The sequence below is a fragment of the Puma concolor genome, chromosome D2 (assembly GCF_028749965.1).
Source record: "Puma concolor isolate L17-30 chromosome D2, mPumCon1.1.hap2, whole genome shotgun sequence".
In the NCBI taxonomy this organism is placed as follows: Eukaryota; Metazoa; Chordata; class Mammalia; order Carnivora; family Felidae; genus Puma; species Puma concolor.
In genome coordinates, this window is record NC_141677.1 from 68372660 (window position 1) to 68394780 (window position 22121).

The following is a 22121-nucleotide window of genomic DNA, read 5'->3' on the forward strand; positions in this document are numbered from 1 at the left end:
TTGGAACATAGCCACGCTCATTTATTTACATATCGTCTAAGGCTGCTTCCACACACTAACAGCAGTGTTGAGTATCTGCAACTGAAACTATATGGCCTACAATACCTAAAGTATTTCCTATTTGGCACCTTCACAGGAAAAGTTTACTGACCCCAGCTTTATATTGTGGAGGCTAGAACTATCGCGCCACCTTGCCACCACAAGGGGGAGTCTGGAACTGCTGGGGCCCACCACATGACCGCTGAAAATAAGCCAATCAAACAGAAGGCAGAGCCTAGAGATGGAGAGAAACCAAGTCCTGTTGACCTAATTTGAGCCAGGAAGCCAGCCCAGCCTTGGACTTTTTGGTTAGTTGATCAAATACATTTCTTTTTTCACTTAAACCAATTTGAACCGTGTTTCTGTCTCAACAGAAAGGGCCCTAACTGATAACCTCTCCCACCCCAGCAGTGGCAGGGAGTGGGCTAGAAAGTGATGCTTATCTTATGTTTAAGAGGAATAACAAAACTTCAGTCTGACTTTGCACACCAATGGGTCAGACTTGAACTGTGGACAAGTGCTACTGAGGCGTAACCAACATGTGACGCTTTCCCAGTTTGGCCCTGAACCTATTGAATCACTGATCACTGGGAGCTTCCTTTGAATGTTTCATGTCTCTGAGTGATCGAATTTCTCAAAGCAGGTGAATGTGAAAGGCAGGGGTTCAGCAAGGCAGCTGTTTAATCATCCCTCATCCCTAGGAGACCTTGGATAAAACCTGGCCAAGAAACAAAGCAGAGATTTTTTAGTACGGCCTGTCCTGGAAAGGCCCAGTGTCATCTACACAATGAAACATAATAAGCAGTCTCTCTTCCAGGACAAGCCCTCAGAGTTCTCTGCAGGTGCACTGGCAGAGCATGGAGGGGTTGGCAAAGGGCAGGTGGCTTTGTTCTCCCTGCTGCCTCCTCCTTAGATGTTGCTCATTACAGAGTGAGACGGTGGTGTTATATAACACGAACACAGCCTAATTCCACTAGAGTAGAGGAAGAGCAAAATATCTAACTGTCCTCAACACACAGCAGACAGGAAGACCATATATAGGATTCTTCAGACCTTGACAGATGGGCAGTGCACTGAAGTCACAATACTCCCTGAACTTCCTGTGAGGTGCCCCTTATTAAGGGAAACGCTTGTTATATGACAAGAGTCTTCTAGAGTAGGTTAGCAAAATCTGTATTTCTAATAATTCTTGGCATTGCCCAAGCAACCTCCCTCCATGGATCTCTAAGAGCTTTGCAAACATTTGCTGCAAAATAATTTTACACATGCACATACACACATACAACCATACTTACTCTTTAGAATGTCCCTTGTGACTAAGTGAAAAATAATTATACACACTCCCTTTTAATTAACAAACATGTACTCCTATAACCACATATCTCCTGTGACATGAATAAGAAATACATCACCCAGGAGATGGAGATGCATCCGGATGCTTTTTAACCCTTTGTAAAAGTATGGAAGCACCGTGCAAAAAATGTGATTTCTGAGGAAGTATGTAGGGCAAGAATGCTATACGCCAGTGAAGCACAAAAGGCAGAAGCCCTGGAGGCTCTGAGTGTGTGGACAGTCGTATATCTGAGCTCAGTCATATGGGTCCAGGTCCCTCAGGGTCAATTGATGAGGTCTCAAGATTGGGGGCAGATCAGAGGAAGTTTGACTCAGGGAAATAAACACTAGCTATGCCAAAAGAAACATTTAAATTATGGTCATCTGAGAGAAAAACACGGGTTGAAGCTAGACATGTAGAGGTGATGGGAGAGGCAAGTTCACGTGTAAAAAAATAAGTCAGAACCTGAGAAGGTCAGGTAGGGAGGTCAAGTGCAAAGTAAGTCAGGGCAAATGGTCCAGCAAGTACTATGTATATAATGAGAGAGAGAGAGAGAAGAAAGAGAGATTTATTTTCAGAAACTGGCTCATGCAATTGTAGGGGTTGGCAACACTGGAATCTGTAGAGAAAGCCAGCAGGCTGGAAATTCAAGCAAGAGCTAGTACTGCAGGCTTGAGTGCGAAATATGTAGGGCAGGCCAACAGGATCTCAACTCGGGCAACATTTCTATGTTACAGTCTTGTAACATAGAAGAATTCCTTCTTCTCCAGGAAACCTTGGTCTTTGCCTTTAAGACCTCCAAGAGATTAAATGAGGTCCACCCACATCATGGAGAGTAATCTGTCTTATTTAAAGTCAACTGATTGTGTTAACCATGTCTACAAAGTACCATCCCAACAACGTCTAGACTAGTGTTTGACCAAACACTTGGGCACCATGGCCTAGCCAGCCGACACACAAAATTAACCATTGCATTGTGTTTAATGACACCCAACAGAAGCAGATGTTTACTAAGTTCCTTACACCATCGAGATTTCAGACTAGGAGAGACTATAAATGAGGAATCTGAAACCCAGACAGTGATGAAGAGTGACCCTTGGGTCATCCCAAAAAAGAGGCAAGGACTTAGGTCTCCTACACCCCAGTCCAATGCTTTTTCTCGAACTCTAGAGCTAGGCATCCTGAGCCCCAGTGCCAACACCCACACAGTTTCTTTTTTGATCCGACTTGGTTGGGTGTAAAAACAGACATACGCCTTTAAATCAGAGCCAGCTAGATCACATTCTAATCATCCAAATACCTCGTTCTTCAATAACTTCAGGAGGAAGTTAGGGATAGCAGAGGCTAAGGACAACAACAAAATGCAAGAGTTTCCAAGAGTCTGGAAAACATATGTGGACTTGGAGCTTTGCCCTTCTGGGTTTTAATTCTGAGTCAACCTCAGCGAAGCAGCAATTACTCTGAGAATTCTCATTTGCACCTATGTTCATCTATTTGCAAAAAATGAGTTTCATCAACATGGACCTGCTCGTCAAGATAGGGCTGTTCACTTTTCCGTTTGTTGGGGCTAAAATGGCAAAATCAAATTATTTCTGTCTTTTTGTGAATGAAATAACAGTGCTTGCTGTGTGGAACCATCTGGCCCATGCACAGCATGGATTGTTTGCATCAAACCCTGCCTGGCATTCCTCTGAGGTCAGAGTCCTCCAATGGCTGTGGTGCCTCCAGGAAGCGCTCAGAGCAACGAAACATTTGGCAGAAATAATCCACAAGAGCATCATGAATGCAAAAGCCCTTTCCACAACAGAATAATTATCAGGCAAGCCAGGCACTTTTCTGTGGGAAACCAGGGTATACTTGAAGAAATCACTCAGAGACCAAGCAGAGAGAAACGATCCGCTTACCATCCTCCCAATCTGGCTTGCTTTTATTTCTGCAAAATCACAGTTTGCAGCGTGTGGGTGTTACCGTGCTGGCTTTTCCCCTAGCAGCGATAACAACCACGAAAACTTCCACACTGCACTGGAGCAAGTATTTGTCAATTTGAGTGGTATATGTTGAATAATAATTAGGGTTAATTCAGTGCTCATTCCGTGCCAAGGAATGTTCTGGGCATTTTACATTAATTAACTCATTGAATCCTCACAAACCCCCTCTGAGGTAGATACCATTATTATTCTCTTCTTTTAACTGTGACAGTGACACAGAGAAAGTTTAAGTTAGGAGGTTAAATTCCCTAAACAAGACTCATAGTTCATCAATTCTAAAATTTTTGTCACATGTCAGCACTACTGAAATTAGGATGTGCCCTACAATTGATGGCACATTAGCATTGCGTTCTAATTTAATTGGGCGCTTTTTTTTCTTTCTTTCTTAGTGATGCTTAAAACAGTGACGTGTCTTATAGTCAATACATCTTTTTTTAAATTTTTTTTTTCAACGTTTATTTATTTTTGGGACAGAGAGAGACAGAGCATGAACGGGGGAGGGTCAGAGAGAGAGGGAGACACAGAATCGGAAACAGGCTCCAGGCTCTGAGCCATCAGCCCAGAGCCTGACGCGGGGCTCGAACTCACGGACCGCGAGATCGTGACCTGGCTGAAGTCGGGCGCTTAACCGACTGCGCCACCCAGGCGCCCCTATAGTCAATACATCTTTTTTTTTTTTTTTTTTTTTTAAATTTTTTTTTTTCAACGTTTATTTATTTTTGGGACAGAGAGAGACAGAGCATGAACGGGCGAGGGGCAGAGAGAGAGGGAGACACAGAATCGGAAACAGGCTCCAGGCTCTGAGCCATCAGCCCAGAGCCCGACGCGGGGCTCGAACTCACGGACCGTGAGATCGTGACCTGGTTGAAGTCGGACGCTTAACCGACTGCGCCACCCAGGCGCCCCTAGTCAATACATCTTAAATTTGATGAGATACGGAAGGTGGGAGAGCCAGGGCAAACCCCAGGCAGTTTGGTTCTGGAGTCTATGTTCTCAGACCATGAGAAGCAAAGGGGTAGAATAGGCTGCGATGTCAACCAGGAGTTCAGAAAGTGCCCTGAATAGGATTTCCAAGAAGACCACGCCATTTACATAGCTTTCAAATTGGTCATTACAAAGCAAAACTTTACTTAGTTGATTTTGAAATGGAAAAAAAGCCTCGGCAGCCTAAAACCAATTCCTCGGTCTTTTTATTTTTTTTTAATCCGCAATGGTTTTTGATACACAAAAAGCTCATACCGGTTCCCTCCCTCTGACACCCCCAGGAATTCTGATTTGCTGAACTTACCATCACCCCACTCAGACTGAGAGTCTTTGGCCTGAAGACTATCCAAAGATTTTCTTGTTCTGTGTATAATTATGCATGGGATTTGATCCACCTTTCTCATTCCCTATCTTCTTGAGCATAATAATATTTACATAGAACTAAACTTAGAATTTAAAAAAATTTTAATGTTTATTATTTTGAGAGAGAGAGAGAAAGACAAAGACAGAGAGCGAACGGGGGAGGGGCAGAGAGAGAGAGGGAGACAACAGAATCCGAAGCAGTCTCCAGGCTCTGAGCTGTCAGCACAGAGCCCGAAGCAGGGCTCGAGCCCTCGAACTGTGAGATCATGACCTGAGCCAAAGTCAGCAGCCCAACCGACTGAGCCACCCAGGTGCCCCTAAACTTAGAATTTTTAAAAAGAGTGAGGGTGAGGGGCGCCTGGGTGGCTCAGTCGGTTAAGCGTCCGACTTTGGCTAGGTCATGATCTCTTGGTTTGTGAGTTTGAGCCCCGCGTCGGGCTCTGTGCTGATAGCTCAGAGCCTGGAGCCTGTTTCGGATTCTGTGTCTCTCTCTCTCTCTGACCCTCCCCTGTTCATGCTCTGTCTCTCTCTGTCTCAAAAATAAATAAACGTTAAAAAAAATTAAAAAAAAAAAAAAAAGAGTGAGGGTGAATCAAAGAGTAAAGAGTGAGTTAGGATGTGTGTGTGTGTGTGTGTGTGTGTGTGTGTGTGTGTGTGTGTGTGTGTGTTGTTTGAGTTTCTTATTTACTTTTTCCTTTGTTTTATATTTTGGGTTGGTAGGAAGGAAATCACTATCTAAAAGAAGAAAGAAAGAAAGAAAATTTGTAATTTAAACCAATTTATTATTCCTAGTTTTTCCGTCAACAAAACATTGATTTTTGTTGCCCGGGAAACCGGAGGGAGTTTCTGGAGAATTAATTACCTCATTCCAAACCAAGGGGTCACTAAGAACTCTCTTTTCAACTCTGTTTTCATAGGAAACAAAGGCCCTTCCTTGTCGCTCACCTGAGTCTCTCTCCAGTCTGAAACCTGAGCCTCTCCTCATTCCTGGGATTTCGCACTTCCTGCTGCAAACCATATGTTAGGTTATAACGGGAAAACCCTACAGTTACGGTGGGGGAGGGTGGAGGAGAAAGGATGAGGTCACAAATCCCTGCAGGAGGCAATCACAGCTCTACCCCAAAGCTGCTAGAAAAACATGTTCCAATAAATTAGATTGTTTTCATAGCCCTTCAACTTCAACATTTGGCTCTTTATGGTTGGAACGGTCTCTCCCTCTCCTCTGTATAGTAAGTGGACTCTTTTTAGACATCTGCAAAAGCTAGTGGCTAGCCTGCCCTGACCTGTAATCTGCCTGGATTTTGTTCCCTGCACCTGGAAAGTTATTTTAATTAGGTGCATTTTTATTCCTCTCCTTTTCTTCGGTGGAGACACCACATACAGAGGGCCTGGGGGGGGGGGGGGTGGGGAGGTGAGGCCTCCGGAGTCACTAACTCAGACCGAGGCCTCTCAGGGGGCTTTGGTGGTGCTGAGGACTCCTGCAGGGTTCCAGCAAAAGATGCCTAAGGTATCTGGGTGAGGGCACCAGGGGGGGATTTCTCGCTCCCCAGAACACACCAGGGCCACGAAGGCACGCCATTGTTGGGATATTCCGGTTGCCAATCTGAGCCAAAAGAAAGCCATCGCCAGGGATGAAAACATACGCATTGTCCCTTAATCGGAGGACAATAGGTGCATTTCCTTAAAAATGACCCGCAGGGAACTGACTCAGGTCAGAGTGGTGGAGGAGAAAGGAAACAGGATTTGAAATTTAGCAGACACAAAGAAGCGTCCAAGAGCCTCAATGTTTGTCCTCTGCTGGGTTTGGGGGCACAAGGAAGCCTTGGAGGTGTGGGGAAAGGCTATGAGAGTCTACTCCTCCCTGATGGGGAGGGGAGGGGGCGCTGCCATCCCCTCCCTGATCCTCCCACAGACACCCCAGAGAGAGGAAGCCCTTTGAGGTGGGGAGGCAGGACTTCATCTCAACCTAGGCTGAGGATGGGGTGTGGTGGGGGTAGGACTTTTTTTTTTTCTTTCATGCTTTGTAACATGTTAGGCGTTAATGTTGCAAAGAATAGTTTACTTCTTCGCTTTCTGAAGACCCTTGAATTTGGGACCGCCATCCCAGAGCCCTCAGGGCTTGCTGCTTCACACCCGCCACCCTCCTGTGGGGGTCCAAGACCTGAGACACAAGGCTGCAGCCTGCCCAAACCCTTCTGCCCATCCTGTACCCTTCCACAATTGGTTTATACTGGGACGATCTTTGGGCATCAAACATCGCAAGGTCTACATGCCTCAGCCTTGCTAAGGGGCGGGTTTCTTCCACCTTCTCCTGAACCTGGGAGCAGATACACTACCAGTAGACAGGACTGCCTGGCCCTGCCCCGGCCTGGACCCCCAGGGCTCAGGTCCAGGTGCCAAGCCCCCATGTCAAAGTTGTTATGTTTTTGTTTCGTTCCATTGAACCTCTTCCCCGCACCCCCCCCACCCCCGCTTTCCTGATGATTGATTTTACAAAAGAAAGTAAGCTGCTGAGAAGGTTCTGGAAGTGGGGAGGAGGAGCAAAGACAATGACTAGCAAAGGCAGGTGGGGGTGGGGTTTTTTGCCAAAAAGTCTGGGTATGACAGTCTGGATCATCTGGCGCCCTCCTGAGTGGGACCCCAAAGTATATCCTGCGTGGAAGGGTCCCTGGATTTATTGGCCCCAGCCCCTACCCTCTCCTTCAGCCATATTGATGGCTGAAGGAGGCAAAGAAGATCAGAACTTACAGCCCATTGCTCCCTGGAGAGGAAAACTTGTCATCTGGCTTTATGGAGAAGGTTCTACCTTATGCTCATACAACATTATCTTTACCGTGTGCTAGGATAATTAAGAGGACAAAAAATGGGGACAGCTGGGTGGCTCAGTCGGTTAAGCATCTGACTTTGGCTCAGGTCATGATCTCATGGTTTGTGGGTTTGAGCCCCACAACAGACTCTGTGCTGACAGCTCGGAGCCTGGAATCTGCTTCAGATTCTGTGTCTCCCTCTCTCTCTGCCCCTCCCCTGCTCGCACTCTGTCTCTGTCTCTGTCTCTGTCTGTCTCTCTCTCTCTCAAAAATAAATAAACATTAATTTTTTTTTAAAAGGACAGAGAAATGTGAAATACTTGAATGATCTTGTATTATAGCATTAATATCGAGAGTATCTGCTTTCCAGGCTGAAGTGGTTCATTCATTATTCTAGTCCTGCTTTAGTCCTTTGTAATTCATGGTAATTATGCTTTTCTTGTTAATACAAAAAAATGTATAAAAATAAAAACTTGAAAAGGCAAAGAAAAAAAGAAGAAATCTAGCAGATTCAATTTTAAAAAAATTTTTTTTAACATTTATTTATTTTTGAGACAGAAAGAGACAGAGCATGAGCAGGGGAGGGGCAGAGAGAGGGAGACACAGAATCTGAAACAGGCTCCAGGCTCTGAGCTGTCAGCCCAGAGCCCGATGTGGGGCTCGAACTCACGGACCGCAAGATCATGACCTGAGCCGAAGTTGGACACCCAACCGACTGAGCCACCCAGGCGCCCCGCAGATTCAATTTTTTTAAGGTTTATTTATTTTTGAGAGAGAGAGAGAGAGAGGGAACATAAGCAGGGGAGGAGCAGAGAGAGAGGGAGACACAGAATCTGAAGCAAGCTCCAGGCTCTGAGCTGTCAGCACAGAGCCCAACGCGGGGCTCGAATCCACAGACTGCGCCATCCTGACCTGAGCTGAAGTCGGAGGCTTAACTGACTAAGCCACCAGGAGCCCCTAGCAGACCCCAAATTTGAACCCTGTCTGTCCCACTTGTTAGTTGCATCATCTGCAGTGGACTACCTGAGCTTCCGAACCTGTTTCCTCCTCTATAGAATGGAGATTACAACATAAAGTAGGACTCTTATGAAAATTAAATGATGTGTTTACAGTGCCTGATACAAAAGACTGACTAAATGCTCTGCCCCTGTTCAGTGCACCATCCAGATGTTTATGACTTAATGTCTCTGCATGAGGGGATAGGGTCACACCTTTGCTTATGAGGGAGCATCTCTCCAAGAGAGCGGTTATGCTCCATTTTTTTTCTCCCCAACCAAGCTCTGACTTATCCCATTCCTCAACACATCTCAACCACTTTTCTCTGGAGTCCAGTGGGCCTCAGAATTTAGATCTCTGCCTACCTAACAAGAGACCAGGAATGTGGGCATCTCTGGCCTTGTAAGAGCTATGCTGTTTGGACCAAACGGGATTCATGTTGTGAACAATTCACTGTCTTGCATCCTTTCAAAAACAACTTAAAGGGGTATTCCTTTCTTTCTTCCAATTCTGTTCTTTGAATTTATTTCCATAACAAGCACATTTTCAAAGCCACATGGTCTATTGCTGCTTCCATTAATCCTTTCTATGGCTTTTCTAGAAGCCTTTAAAATCCCCAGTCTGCCTGATTTAAGAACCCCATCTCCTCCATGAAGCCCTCTCTGGCTGCCCAGCACCCACTGAGCCCTCCCTTCCCAGAACTCCTGCAACACCGCTAATCAGCACCAGATGGCTTAGCAGGGAGCTCTCTTCTTGCTCCATAGTGCTGTGGTCATTGCTCATGATTGCTCTTAAGCCCCTCGGCTAGGATTGCCAGATAAAATACAGGCTGCCCAGTTAAATTTGAATTTCAGAGAAGCTACAAATACCTTCTTAGTATAAGTATGTCCCAAGTATTGCATCCATATTTTTGTTTGCTACATCTGGCGACAATATAAGGCCCGACAGTCATACTTCTGCAGCTCCAGCAGCTCTCAGCATGGAAGTGAGAACGTTCTAGACCACATGATAAATAATTGTTGGTAATAACAACAATAATAACAGCTAACATTGATCAAGCATCAAGCACCTACATTTGCCAGATACTGTGCTAAATACATAGACAATGTCAAGGAGAGGACATATATGCATAAGCATATTGTGGGTAGCACAAAGTGGAATATGATTTTTTTTTTTAAAGCAAGGGTTAAAAATCAAGGGAAGGTCCTCTAAGCCATATAACCCAGTTCTGTCATTCACCGTCCCCGTGATACTGGACGTTTACCTTATCTTTCCTGATGTTCCTCATTCGTAAAATGATTTCTTTCCTCCTGTAACGGTTTGATTGAGAAAATACACTGGAGGTAAATAAGATAATACATGAAGGGCAAAGCACAATGCCCAGCACACAGTTAAGTTTTCGGGTATTGTTGAAGACACCTTGGTGGTGGAGAGAGTGTCACTCTTGTTGAAGCTTGGAAAGGAGAGCTAGCTCTTTGGCCTGGGTTGTCAATAGAGTCTTCAAGGACTGATCAATTTGAGGAGCCAGGGACAATTCCCAAGAGAGGAGGAAAGTGGGAGGCAATTTTAGGAAATGGTGAGTAGACTTATTTGCCAGAAATCAGCAACCCACCTGCTTCAGTTTGCATGGGATTAACTAAAAATTTTCTTTACCATCAAAAATGCTCTGTTAATCTAATGAAATTGTAAGTCCCCATCACTAAAAAATTTGCTCTCTTGACTATAGCGATTTATAGATATAAGGACACAAGTTTAATATTCAGTAATAGAATGAATTTTTTTTAAATTCTATCTTGATTTCTAAGCTTATCAAAATGAGATAACCAAGGCACTGAGATATGTATTGACTATGACTCTATCAACTGATAATAAAAAGAGTTGTACTCTTTTGGTAATGAACCTTGAGAATGCTCTCCAGAAATGCCTTTTGCCCCTTCTTTCATGCAGGCGGACTAGGGTACAGAAGCACGGGCCTAGCACTTGGGACCTTTTGCGGAATCTGGACTTCCGCTGAGTTTCTGCTCAGGGCTGGGGCTGTGGGAATGAAACCAGAGAGGGTGCCAGATGGCAGGGTGTGGGAAGTCTCCGGCTGGAAAGGGATGGCCAAGATAAACAAGCGACTGGAGGTCTGAAAAATGAATGGATAAACATCCAGACCAAAGTCAACAGCGCTGGAGAATCCAACCCGGTCTCCACAGCCGGGGAGGTTTTGACACATGAGTTCAATCTCAAGTCCTTGAAAGAACTTTTGTGCATCAGATTCTGAAGCATCCCTGCCTTGGGGCATTGGGTGGGGGGTGGGGGGGGCGATCACACAGCTCCAGTAGCAATGCAGGAGTTGTTAGATTTTCATCAGTATGATTAAATCTGTAAGATAACTGCTTAAAAATCAGAAGACTATTTGATAGTACTATTTGATATTAAAGAGTGACGTTCGTTTTTAAAGTCTGATAATGGTATTGTGTTTGTTTTTAAAAGGATCTTTATCTTTTAAAACTACATACTAAACATTTACAGATGAAATGATACGATGTGGATTTGCTTCAAAATAATCCAGGGATGGAGCTGGGGATTAGCCATAAAATTGATAATTATTTAAACTTGGAAAGCATTATATTATTTTCTCTTCTTTTATATACGATTCCCGAAATTTCCCATAATCCAAAGATGTAAATAAAGGCTGAAAGACAGGGGTTCCTGGGTGGCTCAGTTGGTTCAGTGTCCGACTTTGGCTCAGGTCATGATCTCATGGTTTTTGAGTTCGAGCCCCGCGTCAGGTTCTGTGCTGACAGCTCAGAGCCCGGAACCTGCTTCTGATTCTGTGTATTTCTGTCTCTCTGCCCCTCTCCTGATCGCACGTGCTCTCTCTCTCTGAAAAATAAAGAAACTTTTTTTAAAAAGTGGTCAAAGACATACTTATTTTGTATCATAAAAAAATCCAAACTAAGATCTAATAGAATATGTTCTTTTTTTTTTTTAAACATTGGTTTCGGGTCTACATAGAACAAAATGAAAAGGTACACTGACAAAATTAAGCTCCATTTGAAGCTGTGAAATAAACATATCTCTGAGTATCTCACTGCAGAATGCCTAGGCCGTCCTGCAAATTCACAGGTAACATGCGTATCGTACTACGGTATTCTCACTTCCCTGGATGACTGGATTCTGTAAACTTAATCTTAGGAAACGGTAAATTCAAGGAGTAGAATTTGTAGTGCGGATCTAAGAGATGCTACAGAATAGCAGTTATCACTTGGTTGGCTGTTGGCCCATCTGCAGTTCAATGGGGTCTTGACAGACTGGGGCAAAAAAGAGGAAACAACTTCTTGAAAGTAAGGAGCCTAACACACTGACCAAAAAATCCCCACGGGAATTCTTCCCTGACTCAACTCATTTCCTCCCAGCCTCTGGTACCATGGAGTTTTTTTGGTGTTGTTGTTTATTTGGTTTGTCTTTTCAATCCCCAATTAATTTGAATTATAGTAACTCTATGATGCATGCAATGGGGGAAAAAAAAAGAAAAAAGAAAAGTATTTAGAACGCCTTGTTTAAACAGAACTGATTCATCTTTGAAAGTAATACTTGACCGTTTCCTGACCAGCAAAAGACCCCAAACCCTGTGTGACCAGAGTTCGTATTTATGCAACTAAAATGCCTTGAGTTTGCTTGCTACCGTTGGGTTCTGGATAGAAATGCCCTGCTGTTTCTTTAAAGTACGGTTGGCACACTCATTGACTACATAATCTTACTTAGCTTGCAAACGTTGTTAGAAACGCAGCACATGCCATATCATATTGTTTTTAATGCAGTGAAGAGTCAGATGATCCTGTACAGCCTGCATGGCACGGGAAGGCCGCGTGCAGGCCCGGCTGCTCCGCTCGACAAGTCCAAATCAATTATGCTCTAATCAGGACTGTTTCCGGAACTGGTCAGATGGAGGTTCAGAGTGAAGAGGAAAAATTGCTATTTCTCTCCAGATCCTGTTTGCATCAGCCGACTCCATCTGAGACACATCCTGTTTGACCTCTGGCGTAGCAGGGGAGGGCGATTGTTCTGTTTGACTTTTGACTGTCACTGATCCGAGGGCCTCTGCTCTTTCTTATTTTTAGGAAAAGCTTGAATTAGTATTAAAACGCAGTCATCATCCTCTGTCCATAAGGGCACGCAGCCTGGGCTATTTCTTTTCTCAAAAAGTGGTTCCTGGTGCATCAGAATCCCCGGGATGCATATTTAGAATCCAGATTTCCAGCTCTACCTTAAGACACAGTCTCTAGGAAGGTGCTATTCTAGCCAACCACCCAGGTGATTCTGAAGTGCAGTCAAGTTCAAGAACTTGCAGCAGCTTGAGAACTGTTCAAATGCAGCCGGGTCCAAGTCCCCTATTTATACTCTAACGCCGAGAAAATTGTTTTGAAATTTGGGCACCTACAAGGGACCTCCAAAAGTAGTGTAGATACAGGAAAGCTTCAAGGACATCCCATCCATACGTTTCCAGGGAGTGGACAGTGAGAACTGGAAGGTGAGCCCAAAGGCTACTGTTTGCACCAAACCACGTCAAAAGGAGAAAAATAAAGGTAAGGTTAAATTTGTTGAAATTATTTTCTGATTATGTTAGCCATATCTTTCTAGAGATGTTAAAATATATCTGTCTTCCTCTGGGCTGCTGTAACAAAATACCACAGACTGAGTAGCTTCTCAACAACAGGAATTTATTGAGCCCAGTTCTGGAGGCTGAAAAGTCCGGAATCAAGGTGTCAGCATGGTACGCTTCTGGTGAGAGTCCCACTTCCTGATTCAGAGCCAGTGCCTTCTCCCTATTTCCTCACATGGGGGAAGAAGCTAGAGATCTCAAGGGAGTCTCTTTGATAAAACATTAATCCCATTCTTGAGGGCTTCACTCTCATGACTTAAGCACCTCCAAAGGCCCCATCTCCTAATGCCATCACCTTTAGGGGTTAGGATTTCAAGATATGAAGGGGGGGAGGCACAAACAATGTGTTTTCTTTGAGAGACTTAATTTCTATGTGTTTATTTATTTATTTTTGGAATATTAATACATAATGTCCCTTGCACAAAATTCAAAATGTACATATTGGCCACGTGGGATGTCTCCTTCTACGCAAAATTCTGGTTCCCAAACCCAGAAGCAGCCGCTGTTACAGGTTTCTTTATATCTTGAAGAAATGCTATCTATGCGGGCCACCTGGGTGGCTCGGTCGGTTAAGCGTCTGACTCATGATTTTGGCTCAGGTCATGACACATACTTGCTCACGTTCTGTCTCTTTCTCTCTTTCAAAATAAATCAACTTTAAAAAAATAAAAAATAAAAAAATAAGAAATGCTCTATGCATGCACAAGCAAATACAAATCATTTTTGTAGAGATTCTCTTTTGATACAGCAGGTAGCATCCTGCATCTTGCTTTTATTACTGAACCATGTTGGTTAAGTAATACTTCCATATCAGTACCTTTGGAGAATTTTTTTTTTGAAATTAAATGATAGTGATGACATATTATAGCTGAGCATTTTTAAAATGCCCTGAAAAAAAATAAAATAAATAAAATAAAATGCCCTGAAGATTACACACACACACACACACACACACACACACACACACATACATTTAGCAGTCTTATACTGAAGCCCCAAAATATTTTAAATTTTTTTCTAGCTATGAAACCTGAAAACTGAAGCCACTGGCATAATAGTAATAAAAATAATAATTTAATAATTATGGTATTATAACACAACATTTTATAATAAAAGATTGATGTAATAATGATTCATTAAACTATTTATTAAATAGGAAGAAAAAGAAACATTTCAGAATTCAATAGTTTTGGGCTAAAGTCCTACTTCTGTCCTTTCCTAGCTCAAAGAATTTGGATAAGTTACTAAGGTCTCTGAGTCAGTTTCCTCATTTGGCCAAACTGAGGATAGGATGGGAAATGCAACCTCCCTCCCGAAGTTGTGAGGATTAAATAAATGATGAATAGAAAGCACCAAGGAGGGGCTGCAAGGGTGCATTGACTTTGGCAGTTGGGAGATCAATGAAGACTCAGGCAGAACTCAGCAGAGTGTTACCAGCAGAAACCAGACCCAGCAAGGGGGGAGCAATGGCCGCTAGGGAGAAAGGAGGTAGGTGGTGAGCATGCATGGTTGTTGAAGCTGGGCACCATATGTGGTCCAGTCTCACAGCAGGCAAGGTCTTGGCCAAAGAAATACTGCCTGGTAACCAAAAAGAAAATTCAGCCCTCTGGTCCTTTGTTGGCATTTTCTGAATACCTGGGAGGGAGAAACAGTGTGGAGTGACATTTCTTTTCTTTTTATGCCCATCCAAATCCTACCTATAAATAGGAAGAAATGGAAAGTGGGTCCCTTCTGCGAGTCCACTGGGAAAAGACTAAAAGTTACATAAGTGCTATTGAAGTAAGTTTTAAGGGGCGCCTGTGTGGCTCAGTTGGTTGAGGGTCCAACTTTGGCTCAGGTCATGATCTCACAGTTCATGGGATCGAGCCCCACATCAGGCTCTGTGCTGACAGCTCAGAGCCTGGAGCCTGCTTCAGATTCTGTGTCTTTCTCTCTCTCTGTACCCCTGCCTCTTTCTCAAAAATAATTAAACATTAAGAAATAATAAGTTTTAAGAAGTGGCCTATGCAGTCTGGAAAAGTGAGCTATTGTAAGAATCTTTTTAAATAACGATGACAGAAGCAATGCATCTGTTCTTTTCTCATTTTTTGATTTAAAAAAAATTTTTTTTAATGTTTATTTATTTTTGAGAGAGACAGAGACAGAATGTGAGTGGGTTAAGAGCAGAGAGAGAGGGAGACACAGAAGCAGAAGCAGGCTCCAGGCTCTTGAGCTGTCAGCACAGAGCCCAACGCGGGGCTCGAACTCACAAGCCATGAGATCATGACCTGAGCCGAAGTCAGACGCTCAAACGACTGAGCCACCCAGGCACCCCTTCTCATTTTTTGTTTGATTGGGGTTTTTTTTTAAACGTTTATTTATTTTTGAGACAAAGAGAGAGACAGAGTTTGAACGGGGGGGGTCAGAGAGGGAGGGAGACACAGAATCTGAAACAGGCTCCAGGCTCTGAGCTGTCAGCACAGAGCCCGACGCGGGGCTCGAACTCACTGGCTACGAGATCACGACCTGAGCCGAAGTCGGACTCTCAACCAACTGAGCCACTCAGGCACCCCTGTTTGATTGGGTTTTTATGGAGAATTTCAAACATATACTAAGTAGAAAGACAGCATAATGAACTATCAATTCAGGGCCAATTTTCTTGCATATTCCTGTATTTCCCCTCCATATTTTTGAAACAAATATATCATATCATTTCATCTCTAAGTATTTCAGCATGTAATCCCTTAACATCATCAAATAGCCAGTAATTGTTCAAATGGCCAATGGTCTCATGGATGTCATACTTTCTTGTAACAGATGATTTGAGTCAAAATCCAGATAAGATCCATACATTGTTATAGGTTTTCTTGAAAAATCAATAGCATCTCCCTCCATTTCTATTTTTTTCCCTTGCAATTTGTTTATCAAAGAAACCTCTTTCTTCCCTTCAGAGTTTCCTTCAGTCTGGATTTTGCTGATTGCATTGCTGAGGCATAGGGGAACATACTCCTCTCCTTCCTTCCTAATTCCTGTATTTCCTAAAAATTGGAAATTACATCTGAAGGCTTGGTTAGATCCAGGTTTGATTTTGGGGGGTGGGGGGTTGGGGCATGTACGTCAAGACTATTTCATAGCGTTGCTTCCATCAGCAGGGCTTAATGGCTACTTTTCTCTTTTTTTGTGTGCTGTTAGCAGCTATTGGTGTTTAATGCCACATCTCTCAGTGTGTTTGGTTCCTTTGTGTCTTTTGTTCACTGTCATGCAATGAACTGTTGTTTCTGGGAAAGGTCAAGTCATAGGTTAAGGTCTCCAAGCTTTGGATTGCTAAGAATTTTCAGAAATCCATCACCCCAAAGTTATGCTTTTTCAGAATTTTTTTTCCCAGTTTGTTGAGCTATAATGGACACATAACTTTGTATTAGTTTATAGCATGAGACATAATTATTTGACATATATCTACATTCCAAAATGATCACTGCAATAAGTTTACTTAATATCTACCACCTCACATAATTATATTTTTTTTCTCATGATGAGAACTGTTAAGATCTCATCTCTTACCAACTTTCAAATATACAATAGGGTATTGTTAATTACAATCACCACACTGAACATTACATCCGCAAAACTTACTTATCTTACGATTGGAAGTTTATACCTTTGAACCACGTTCACCCATTTCCCCTACTCCCCAACCTCTACCTCTGGCAACCACCAATCTGTTCTCTGTATCTATGAGTTCAGTTTCTTTAAATTCCACATATAAGTAAGATTGTACAGTACTTGTTTTCTCTGTCTGATTTACCTCACTTAACACAATGCCATAGAAGTCCATCCATGTTCTCACAAATGGCAATATTTCCTTCCTTTTTATGGCTGAATCATATTCCATTGTGAATGGTATTTATGCATGTGCGTGTGTGTATGTGTGTATATATATATATATATATATATATATATAGTACTTTTTCTATCCACTTGTTCATTGAAAGACACTTAGTTGTTTCCAAGTCTTGGCCACCAAAAACAATAATGCAATGGGCATGGGGTGCACATATCTTTTCTATGCAGTGATGTCATTTCCTTTAGATATGTGTCCATAAAAGGGATTGCTGGATTATATACTAGTTATATATATATATATATTTTTTTTTTTTTTTTTTTTTTTTTTTTTTTTTCAAGGAACTTCCTTACTGTTTTCCACCTGGCACACCTCCTACCAGGAGCTGTCTTGTCTTTTTGATGACAGCCATTCTAACAGGCGTGAGGTGATATCTCATTGTGTGGAGATATATGTGTGTTTTGATTTCTATTTCTCTGATGATGAGTGATATTGAGCATCTTTTCATGTGTCTCTTGCTATTTGGATGTCTTCTTCAGAAAAATGTCTACTTTGTACCTCAGCCCGCTTTTAAATTGGAATTTTTAGGTTTTTGCTATTGAGTTGCATGAGTTCTTTACATATTTAAAAAAATTTTTTTTTAACGTTTATTTAATTTTGAGACACAGAGAGAGACAGAGCATGAGCATGGGAGGGGCAGAGAGAGGGAGACACAGAATCTGAAACAGGCTCCAGGCTCTGAGCTGTCAGCACAGAGCCCGATGCGGGGCTTGAACTCACAGACCGTGAGATCGTGACCCAAGGCCGAAGTCGGACACTTAACCGACTGAGCCACCCAGGCGCCCCTCTTTACATATTTTATATATATTAGCTCCTTATCAGATATATAATTTGCAAATATTTTCTCCCTTTCAATAGGCTGTCTTTTCATTTTATTGATCATCTTTACTGTGAAAACACTTTTTAGTTTATGTACTTCCATTTGTTTATTTTTGCTTTTGCTGCCTTTGCTCTTAGTGTCAAATCCAAAAAGTCACTGCCAAGGCCAATGTCAAGGGGCTTACCCCTATGTTTTCTTCCAGGAGTTTTATGGTTTCAGGCCTTATGTTCAAGTCTTTAATCCATTTCAGATGGTCCTTTGTCTGCATTTTTCTGAACACCAAGAAGGGAAAAATAGTGCAGGGTGATATTTCTTTAAGTTCCACTTCTTTCTTTCTGAACTTCACCGTGTTTTTGTGTTTCTTTAACTAAAATGGCTCCCACCCTGCAATCTTCTCCCAAACCCTTCTGAATGGTTAATATGCCTCTTCCTCTTCTCCTCTTTCCCTTCTGATTCTGTACCAAGAAAGCCCAAAGAACTATTCATCTGGCAATGACAGAATTCTTCTTAAAGGACGGAATGATTCACAAAAACACAATCCTCTCTGACTGTCAAGAGGGGGACAGTGGCGGGAACTGTGGTGTATAATCATTTTTGTCCCTTCACAGATCAGTGAAAGTTGGATTAAACCAGGCCAAGCTCCAGCTGGGAGGCAGAGACCCCAGGAATGTGCCAACAGGTGTACCTGAGCAAAACCGTGAGGTGCTGTGAGAAAAATGTGCCCATCACAAAGGGCATTGAACATGAATTTGTTGATCACAGGCACCTTGCTGAACCAGTCAGAGTGATATTTGGGGACAGACTGTTCTGAGGCCTCTCCAGTAACTGTCTTAAGGGAGCCAGTTCTCTCTGCATACGGATCTGGCATTCTTCACCCTGAACCACATATCATGCCACGGTATGCTACCTTTTTCCCCGTTTCTAAGTAAGCCATCCATGGCTAAAGCCCGACTGGGAAGTGCTGGGCAAGAGGCCCATCATCCCAAGGTGAGCACGTGATGGGCAAAGGAAGACAGGAGCCAAGGGGAAAGGGCCAGTGGCTTAGCTCTGAGAGCGTTCCAAGCTCTTTGGAATAGATGCCTCTCCCAGTCTCTCCTCCCTCCTCCCTCCTCCCTCCTGCAAGAAAATTAGAGCCCAATTTAACAAAGCAGAAAGGTGGGGAACTTGACCACGTGTTAAACTTGGTTACTTTCAAAACAATACTCTGGTTTACTTAAAGGTACAGTACAAAATAAGTGGGTTCACGTTTCATCAGCTCAAATGAAAGATCAGTGCCAATGTGAATTAAATGATAACTCTCTTTTCTACAGAGAAACTCAAACTAGGAGAGGCAACATAGCTGTGGGGTTGCCGAACGCCCAGGCTTTGGGATTAGCCAGACCTTGTCACATCCTGACCCCATCAGTTTTTATCTGTGTGTCTTTGGGAAGTTGCTTAATCACTCTGCGAACCACGTTTTCCTTATCTGTAAAATGAGAATAACTCACCATACCTACTTCATAACATTGTTGTGAGCACACGTGTAGGGCACTTGGCATTTTGCGAACAGAGAATGGTTTCTTTTTTAGACTTTATTTATTTATTTTTGAGACAGAGAGAGACAGAGCATGAACGGGGGAGGGGCAGAGAGAGAGGGAGACACAGAATTGGAAACAGGCTCCAGGCTCTGAGCCATCAGCCCAGAACCCGACACGGGGCTCGAACTCACGGACCAGGAGATCGTGACCTGAGCCGAAGTCGGACGCTTAACCGACTGAGCCACCCAGGCGCCCCCAGAGAATGGTTTCAATAGTTTTTATTGCTGCTGCTGGGAGTTCTTGGAGAATCAGACTTTGTTAGTGTGCAAGATTTTTTTTAATAAACTTTACATTTTGGGGAATCATTTTACATTTATGGAAAGGTTGCAAAGATAGTCCACAGAGTCCCCAAATACTCTTCACCCAGATTTATACTCTTGTGGTACATTTGCCAGAACTAAGAGGCTCACGCCGGTACGTCTCTATTACTATAAACTATTACTGTTACCATTACTAATACTATAAAACTTGACACTTTATTCAGATTTCACAGTCTCCTATTCCAGGATATAATCTAGGATGGCATATTGCATTTTTAAAAAGATTTTTAATGTTTATTTACTTTTGAGAGAGAGAGAGAGAGAGAGAGAGAGAGAGAGGCATGAGAGGGGGAGGGGCAGAGAGAGAGGGAGACACAGAATCCGAAGCAGGCTCTGGGCTCGGAGCTGTCAGCACAGAGCCTGTTGAGGGACTCAAACTCACAGACCGTGAGATCATGACCTGAACCGAAGTCGGTCGTCCGGCCAACTGAGCCACCCAGGTGTCCCTGCCATACTGCATTTAGAAGAACGTTTTTAATTGGCACAACCGTCAACATTGGTAATCAATCAGTGACTCCATGGCCATAACCTAAATGTGCCTTTCTAAAATTCTTGACAGTTCCTGAAAATCACTTTTTCTCTTAAGCAGCTGTTTTGCAAACCTACTGACCTATTAACTGGCATAGTAAATCCTTTTGCATCATGAGCGAAATAGTCAAATGCAGATTAGCATCTGCTGGAATTATCACAATATTCACCTTATTCAGATCTGAAATTCCTAAGATGTTACTGTGCACACCCTCATGGCCTACCAAGAGATACAGTGTTTGGAACTTAGTAAGTGTTCAAAAAGTGTGTGTTGCTAAGCTAAATGTAAAAGGGAATTCATATCTCCTGACAGCTTGATCTGCCTAAAGGCACAGTTAAGTATATTTTGCTTTGAGCTGGGTCTTATTTTGAGTGATCTCTTAGAGTTTGACTTCGCCTTTGTCTACGGAACCTGTTTGTACAAGACTATGCAGAATCTGAGCAAATAAGACTCACTGTTTGGCAAACTATGCATTTCTCCACCATCTTTCACTCAGCAAGAATTGTCCCTTGGGGGGATCAGTTCTGATGTTGAAAATAAGCCAGTTTCACTTTTATCTCTGAAGAAAAAAATATTCACCTGGGTGAACTCAATTGCTTGCAGGTTAGTTGTGGTCGTTGCTGTTTTTCATAAGCACTATTCACCACGGATGATGAGGATCACCAGGGTAGCTGTGGGAATGAGAAGGACAGCAATAAGGATGTCCGGCCAGCCATGAGCTTCACGGTGTGATCCAGTGGGTCTCCTGCAGCCACACTGGGACCTCAGGGGTAAGACGCTACAAGATAGGTGTGGGAAGGGCATGGCTTCCTTCACCCATACTGACAAATGCCATACTGCATCCAAGCCATTCATTTAGTCATTCTTGCATTCAACTTAAGATACCTATCAGACAACTACAGGCCACCTACTTGATGTCTGCTACTGAAAGTGTGGCCTGTGAAGCATCCACTTACTTGGGGGCTTGTTCGACATGCTGAATTTCAACTCCCTTCCCTCAGTCATCTGAACCGGAATCTGCATTTTAACAAGATCTGTAGATGATTCTCATGTGAGAAGCACTGGGCCGGATGACAGGGGTAAGAGCCAGAATCCCGTGAGGAGACAAATGATATATTTGTTGGAGGGACTATTGATAAAATATTGATCAGTTATAGGATACCAAGAAAGAATAGGGAAGCACACTAGCGCTAGCCGAAACCTATTACCATCCCAGCAAGAGCTGCTCAACAGAACCAGTGGTCTTTGGTAGCAAAGCAAAGGGAAACAAACATTACCAAAGTGTGCTTTGGCAAGGAATGAGCTAGGGGATAAATACCCCCACTTTTTCTTCATTCCTCTGCCAGTGCCTCCCAACCAACACAAAGCCAGAGGGCAAGGTAGTTGGTGCAGTCTATAAGTCATGTGCCCTGGACAAAGCATAGTGGCAAAGGATACAAAGTATCTCCGGTGGGGTCAGTGGGGAGTATCCATCATACCATGAATCATGGCCTCTGTTCTCAAAGAGCCTGGTCTCTAGAAGACCTTGCGTACCTGTGGGTGGTGGTGATGATAGCCTCTATTGTTCCAACTTAAACAAAACTACATTTTCAAAGTGACCTTGGATTTGATATTCTAGGATTCTCTTAGATCACTCTTGAACAACCTAACCATATTTCTGAATAACCGTTATGTAAAAAACATTCACCTAGATACTGAAAATATAGACGTGTTAGATATGGTCCCTGCCTTCAAGAAGCTTGTGATTTTGTCTGACACAGGGCTCGAACTCACAAACTGTGAGATCACGACCTGAGCCCAAGTCACACACCCAACCGACTGAGCCATTCAGGCA